The 6181-nt window shown below is 43.4% G+C and overlaps 1 protein-coding gene across 1 annotated transcript in view; it reads right to left on the bottom strand.

Annotated features, from left to right (window-relative positions):
• The window catches only part of IL1RAPL1 (interleukin 1 receptor accessory protein like 1), a 701170-nt gene extending 695406 nt beyond the window's left edge, over window positions 1-5764 (bottom strand). The window contains exon 1 of the mRNA XM_026047316.1: window positions 5728-5764. The gene's annotated coding sequence lies outside the window, so the exon portion shown is untranslated. The remainder of the gene's footprint in view (window positions 1-5727) is intronic.
• Between the last annotated feature and the right edge of the window lie 417 nt (window positions 5765-6181).

The following is a 6181-nucleotide window of genomic DNA, read 5'->3' as shown; positions in this document are numbered from 1 at the left end:
AAAACTTCCTGCAAAAAAAGTTTAAATTTGGTAGGAGACAGCCAAGAAAGCCTTCCATCAGAGAAGCTGAGCATGGGGGAATGCCAAGGTGCTATATGGGAACATCTGTGTTCTGCTCTCATATTGAAAATGTGTGCACTGAACAGCAACATGACAGGCACAGGGGGGTAACATTGCTGCCAGGGATCAGTGCCACACAGAAGCATCCAGGCCAAACACTTTGCTCTTTAGACACAGTGGCTCTATCCCAAGGTTTCTGCCATATCAAGAGATCTTCTTGGTGTAGAAAATATCCTGGAGCCATTTGATCCCCACTTCAGAGTCAAATCTAGTAGAAGAGCACTGCCAAGGGCATGGGCAAATGTACACGAAGACCTCTCACACCTCTCCAGCATAGCAATTCAATCTGAAGCAACTGGTCTTGGAATGCAGACAGATCAGTACCATTTAAACTCATTTCTAGCTTCTTTGCCAGCAGAAGCCTATCCGTGTGCATTATAATGATGAACATTACTATGTCTTTATTTTCTTTGAAACAGGCTAAACTTTTGCCTGGGATTGAGTTTACTGAAATATGAGCTGTGGGAGTTAAGAACCATAATAGCTTTGAGCATGAGGTCCTGCTAGTGAAGATCAGACAAATGGAATATCAAAACAGGCCCTCTCTCCTGAAAGACAGGAGCACACTTGCTACTTTGCCAACCTCTGCATTGTTATTTGCTTTCCTGGCCCCTTTATAGCCCATTCTGCTAGTCTGCATCTTCTTCCTCCTTGATAGCATACTCTTCACCAAGGACAGCTGTGAAAGACAGAAAATGGGAAAGCTTGCCAAGGCTAGTAGCCAGCCACTCACCCCTCCTCCACAGGCTGATTGTATAGATTGGTATTGATGGCATAGGTCTTCTTGAGGTATCAAATTTCTCTCCTGTTCCTCTTAAAGCACTACTTTGAGCATTTTCTAATTCCCTCAAAACTAAATATCTATCCCATTGACAGAAATCTAAGTGTTTTCATTTTCCCCCTTTCTCATCATCCTTCTCCTCTGTCATCCACAAAGATATGTGGGGAATTGGTGCAGCTGATGCTGTGGCCCCAGAAAAAGACTGTTCCATGTATCGTATGCTTATAAACATCACTTTTCCAATCACAAAAAAAAAAAAAAAAAAAAAAAAGTAAGAAAGTAAGACTTATGTCCTTGGTTCATTTCTTCAGACCTAGTTATTGAAGCATAAATAGTGTGCTATATAACACCATGAAATGACCCAGGAGTACCTGTAACACACAGGTACAGTGAGACCTAGAAAACAGAGTATCCAGGATTAAAACAGAGAACGAACATTAAATTTTGATTTCCTTGCTCAGGTTTTATAGAGCTGGGGGAAAAAAAAAGAGAGAAAGAGAGAGAGAGAGACAAAAAAATTTACCCTTTCACAATAGATTAGAGTTCCATATGTAACTGCAGTAGAGGAACATTCAAAAATTGTAGCTTTTCATAAGAAAATCCCAATCTTTCATCCTTCCCCTTTTCCTGCCCAGAAGAAACCTTCTTCCAAATTTGAATTAATTTTAAGTTATTACAATTAAAAATCATTGTTGTCTTTGATCTGTTTTAAAAATGTGAAAACATCATGAAAGTGCATGCTTCCTTCCTGAGTCACTGTGGCCCACCACCTCATATATAATTAGATTTTAAAATAAACCAAATGCATACTTGAACTTGATAGAACATAATGGCTGCCATGGTGCTGTTGTAGATGTRCATGTAAGGACTTAAAGAAACACATGGATTATTGACCTGACAGGCCATAACAGTAATCCAAAATCACTGTTATGGTCTCTACTATAAATCCGTCTTATTTCACGGACCGTTGGCACAATGGATGGCAACAAGATAGAGATTTATAATAGAAATGCTGACACAACCTTATCTGTAGCTGCGCAAATGGTGTCGCTGTAATTGAACTTTATAACTTGAGCACCACTAGATAAGTTGCTAGTTTTTAATCATATTAATCAGTGCTTGGATGTTTCAATCGCCATGTATTATCAAATAGTGTGCACTATATAAAAAAACAAAAATCTCAGCCACTAAAGATCAAATCTGTTGTGAAACATAACAGTATATCCAAACACCTCCTTGAAAGTGCAAAAACAGGGAAAGAAAGCCTTAAAACAAAGCAAGAAATGTGTAAATGACTGCTATATGGGTTCAATGCAACAATACAGAAGCTATTCTGAATACATTACAATACTAGTGAGCAGTAAGAAGGTTTCATTAAGATCTGCCTTGTGTGTTTCAAATTTTCCTGTCAGCAATAAAACAAGTCTACTGTATTCAGTGATAACATGAGTTAGAAGGCTGCTCTTTCAGAGAGAAGCACTGACATTGCTCCTCATGCACTGCTGTTCTCTCTGAAAGCCAGATTCCCAGTGTTACTGTGTGGTGGGGGAGAAACTCTCACTGCTTTCACTGGTGTGAGRTTTGTAGCCTGGGAACGTTCTGTATAAATAGACATATTTAGACTCTTCACATTCTCTCTTCATTTGTCTGAGACATCTGCAATTTAACTTAAGCAAGAAGAGTTTCCTCTTGAAGAGGCTACATTGGTGATAACTAAACAGATACTGCAATGGAGCTGAAATTTTTTTTTTTTTTTTTTTTTTTTAATGAGGTAGACGTTGTTAACAATGAAATTAAGCTATAAATAAAATGTAGTTACTTATTGCTCTCTATTACCCACAAATTTGCAAATCCTTCCATACCGTATGCCAGTTTATATCTATCATGCAATAAATACATCCTCACACTGTAAATGCCTACTGTCTCGAACAAACAGCTTTATAGGCCTCTTCACAACTGCTTTCTCAAGATGGATAGTGTAGGTGCATGTGTGTCACCAGAAGMCTTGTACGTATTTAAAAGGAAAGAGTGTGTCTGTAATTGTGCATGATGGAAAAGAGTACGCCATGGACATTTCTGAAAATTTTAAGAGCTGCAGCAATGCACAGGAGTTGCCATAGTGTTATTCTGACCCCTGAAGGATAGAAACAGAGYTAACTTCACATCCGTTTTTCCTGATTTACTTAGTATACTCTGAGAATGTCAAACTGTAAACTACATTAGCGGGATTTGTTAGTTCTTATCCACACTTATCTTCAAGAAATATCATCCTGAACTAATGGTAAACTAACTTTAAAATGCTGATGCTTTTAGAGAAGCAGAGAAAAGAAAGATTTCTCAGGCAAGTGCCATGGTAAAGTTAACTGTGAGTTTGGCAGTGCATTGAGTTGACAAGGAGCAAAGTATGTGGAGATTGGGCTTATCAAGAGTTGCACCCTCACCTCTTCCCAAGCAAGAAGCCATTTAGTGAACTCTTGCTAGAATGAATCCAGAGTGAAGAGGGGAAGGTCACAGGCCAGTGATGATAAGATCACTCATTTCAGCTATATTAAGCTGCAATCAGCCTTACTATTTTTTTTTTCCAGAAAACGCATCCATTAGAAGTATAGGGCTTCAGCAACATTTTGGAAGTGTGTCTGTCTTCAAGTAGCACCCCCCAAACCCGGAGCAGATAGGAATCGTAGTCTATGATTCTAAAATGGCTATTAAAATAAAATCTGTCCTGTTATTGCTATTTCTGTGGACAATTCAGTATAAAAGGATTCTCCTGAGTCCTTCTGAGTAGAGCTGCAGAGTCTCTTATGGCACCTTTGCTTCTCACTTTTGAGATGCATTACTTAACGTGCTATCATTTTGTGAGGTTTAACAGTGCAGTGAAGACCCTTGTTTAGGGTTCTTTTGGACATACAATGGATAGATTAGGCTGGTTTACCTGAAAATACTTTTTTCTTTTCAGAAGATTGTCATATTGTACTCTAAAAATCAGGAGAATCACACTGCTAAAGCTGCAAGGCAGCTTTATTTCAAACACTGAGACAGCAATATCTGCAAATACTCAGGGTGCGACAGCATCAGTTTTCCCTTGAAGACTGCAAGAGGGGGTCAGCAGAATTACGTGCTTGGAGGGAGGCAGCGRCGAGGGGGGAAGGGAGGAGGATCAATTCTGATTTGGGTTTTGTTCCTCCTTTGCTCAGCTGTTGCCATGTACTGACTCGCAGGTTCCCGTGTGACCTTGCTGAGCAGCGTGCTGCTGCCGGGGCCGCTCAATGGGCCCTTTGTACRCCCTGGCAAGGGGCTTTCGGGAGCCTCCTCCACCGGTGTCACCGAACTGGAGGCGAGGTGGTCTGGAGAAGAGCCCGTCCCAGGGAAACTCCACCGCGAGCAAGCTGGTGCTGAAGGGAGCCCGCAGAAGGGGAGCCCACACCAGGAGCTGAGCAAGAACCTCCCCTCCTCTGCCCCCGTCTCCATTGCCAGCTGCTGGGAGCATTGCAAAGTTAACACAAGTGGTCGACACGCTATACGAGTGTATTATTACACTATCGGCGACTGATGCCACTGATGTAATCGAGTTACATAATCATCGTCCTTGCACAAATACATCCATCTTCCTACAGAGAGATCTGCATATCTGCTTCCATCCATTATGCATGAACCCACCATAGGGGTACATATTTTCACATACATACACTGTATAACTTTAGCATTGCAGTGCCTTGCACTGTACAACGTCACCACTATTGATTCTCTCAACCTTCCCCCATTCTCTCTATCAAAATTGATTTTACAGAGAAAGACTAAGAATGTGCATTGCTTGGATCCCTTGAAGTCTCTAAAGGCTGAAGTGCTTCCTTGCTTGCTCGTGTGCTTTAAAGGCTGATCTCCTCATTTCTCTCCTCTTCTCCCCCTCTCTCTTCCCACCACAACTAACGGAGGAATTAATTCACAGGCAGTCCCTCAGCCAGATGCATATATGTATGAAATACTGAAGATAGGATCTCTGTTTGCAAATCTTCAACTCCCATACACGTGGTCTGAGGTTCCAGTAGGTAAGTTATTGGGTGAAAAAATGCATTTTATAGGAGCAGGTGGATGAGAGATTTTTCAGGCTAGTGACATCTGTGATTTTTTTTACTATTAAGAGCAGTTGTTCTTTCCTTTTTTTTTTTTCTTTTCTTTTTTTTTTTTCTCCTTACCGTCTCTCAGTTTATAATTTCCTCACAGGATTTACAGGAATGACTGTAATCCCCAGTCACCAGTGGCATTTAACTCCCTTAGAACCACAGCACTGTGCCACAGCTAATAAGAATCGCCACCCTGAAGTTTAACAACTTAGAAAAAACGGGGTTGCTCTACCTCCATTGCAGCTACGAAATGCAGCAGAATGCTGCACAGAGTTGCAAACATTTCTTTTCACCAGCTGATGGGATCTGACTTGGTATTAAAGAGATTCCACCACTAAGAGCTTCTTTACTATCATATATCCTTCTCTTTCCAATATATTATATCCAGAAAAAAATATATATAATAATTAAGAGGAGGAAAAATGAGAGACTCCTGGCCCGCTATGCTTTCATGGTGCTCTCCCAAACCAAGACGGTGCGAAAATAGAGGGGGAGGAGGAGATTTTTTTTTTTTTTCCCCCCTTCTGATTTATCACGGAAGGCACTCACCAAAATACCCACTGCAGTTATTTCACTCAACTGCCAGCAATGGCCAGATCCCCTCGCCTCTGTGCAATGCAGCAACCACGAGAGTGCCCCTTGCAACCGCTCGCCACCAAGTTTAAGCAATGCCGGCGCTTTCGCCCGCTATAAAAATGACCTTACCCACAAGAGGTCTTCCCAGATATTCCGCTCGTGCGATCAGGCGGCCAGGCAGGCGCCGGTCATGAGCGCGCCTCTCCCGGAGAATCCACGTTTTTTTACTCCTCCGGCGGGGCCAGCGGCGGCGGCGATGCCCATCCGAGCGCCGCTGCCAAGTTCACCGCGGGCGCAGGTAATTCCATACAGGGACTCCGGCGGCGCCCCCCTCCCCCCCCCGCCCCCCAAGGAGTCGCCCCTTCCTGGCTAGTTCAGAAAGTGCCCGCGTCGCCAGCGGGAGGAACCATCCAGGTGCGGCGGTGGGGGGTGGCGGTGGTCGGGGGTGGTGCGGCCGTGGGGGGCGCCCCGCTGCCGCCGCCGCCCGCGGATCCCGGCCGCCTCGCACGAGTATCCCGCTCCGGCGGGGTTTTCCTGCTACTGTGCGGCTATGGGGAAAGCGCTGCTGGAGGCGGCGGGGGGG

The sequence above is a fragment of the Nothoprocta perdicaria genome, unplaced genomic scaffold (assembly GCF_003342845.1).
Source record: "Nothoprocta perdicaria isolate Ctin4 unplaced genomic scaffold, notPer1 scaffold_49, whole genome shotgun sequence".
Classification (NCBI taxonomy): domain Eukaryota; kingdom Metazoa; phylum Chordata; class Aves; order Tinamiformes; family Tinamidae; genus Nothoprocta; species Nothoprocta perdicaria.
Note: the sequence above shows the minus strand (reverse complement) of the source record. Positions and strands in the feature narration are given on the sequence as shown.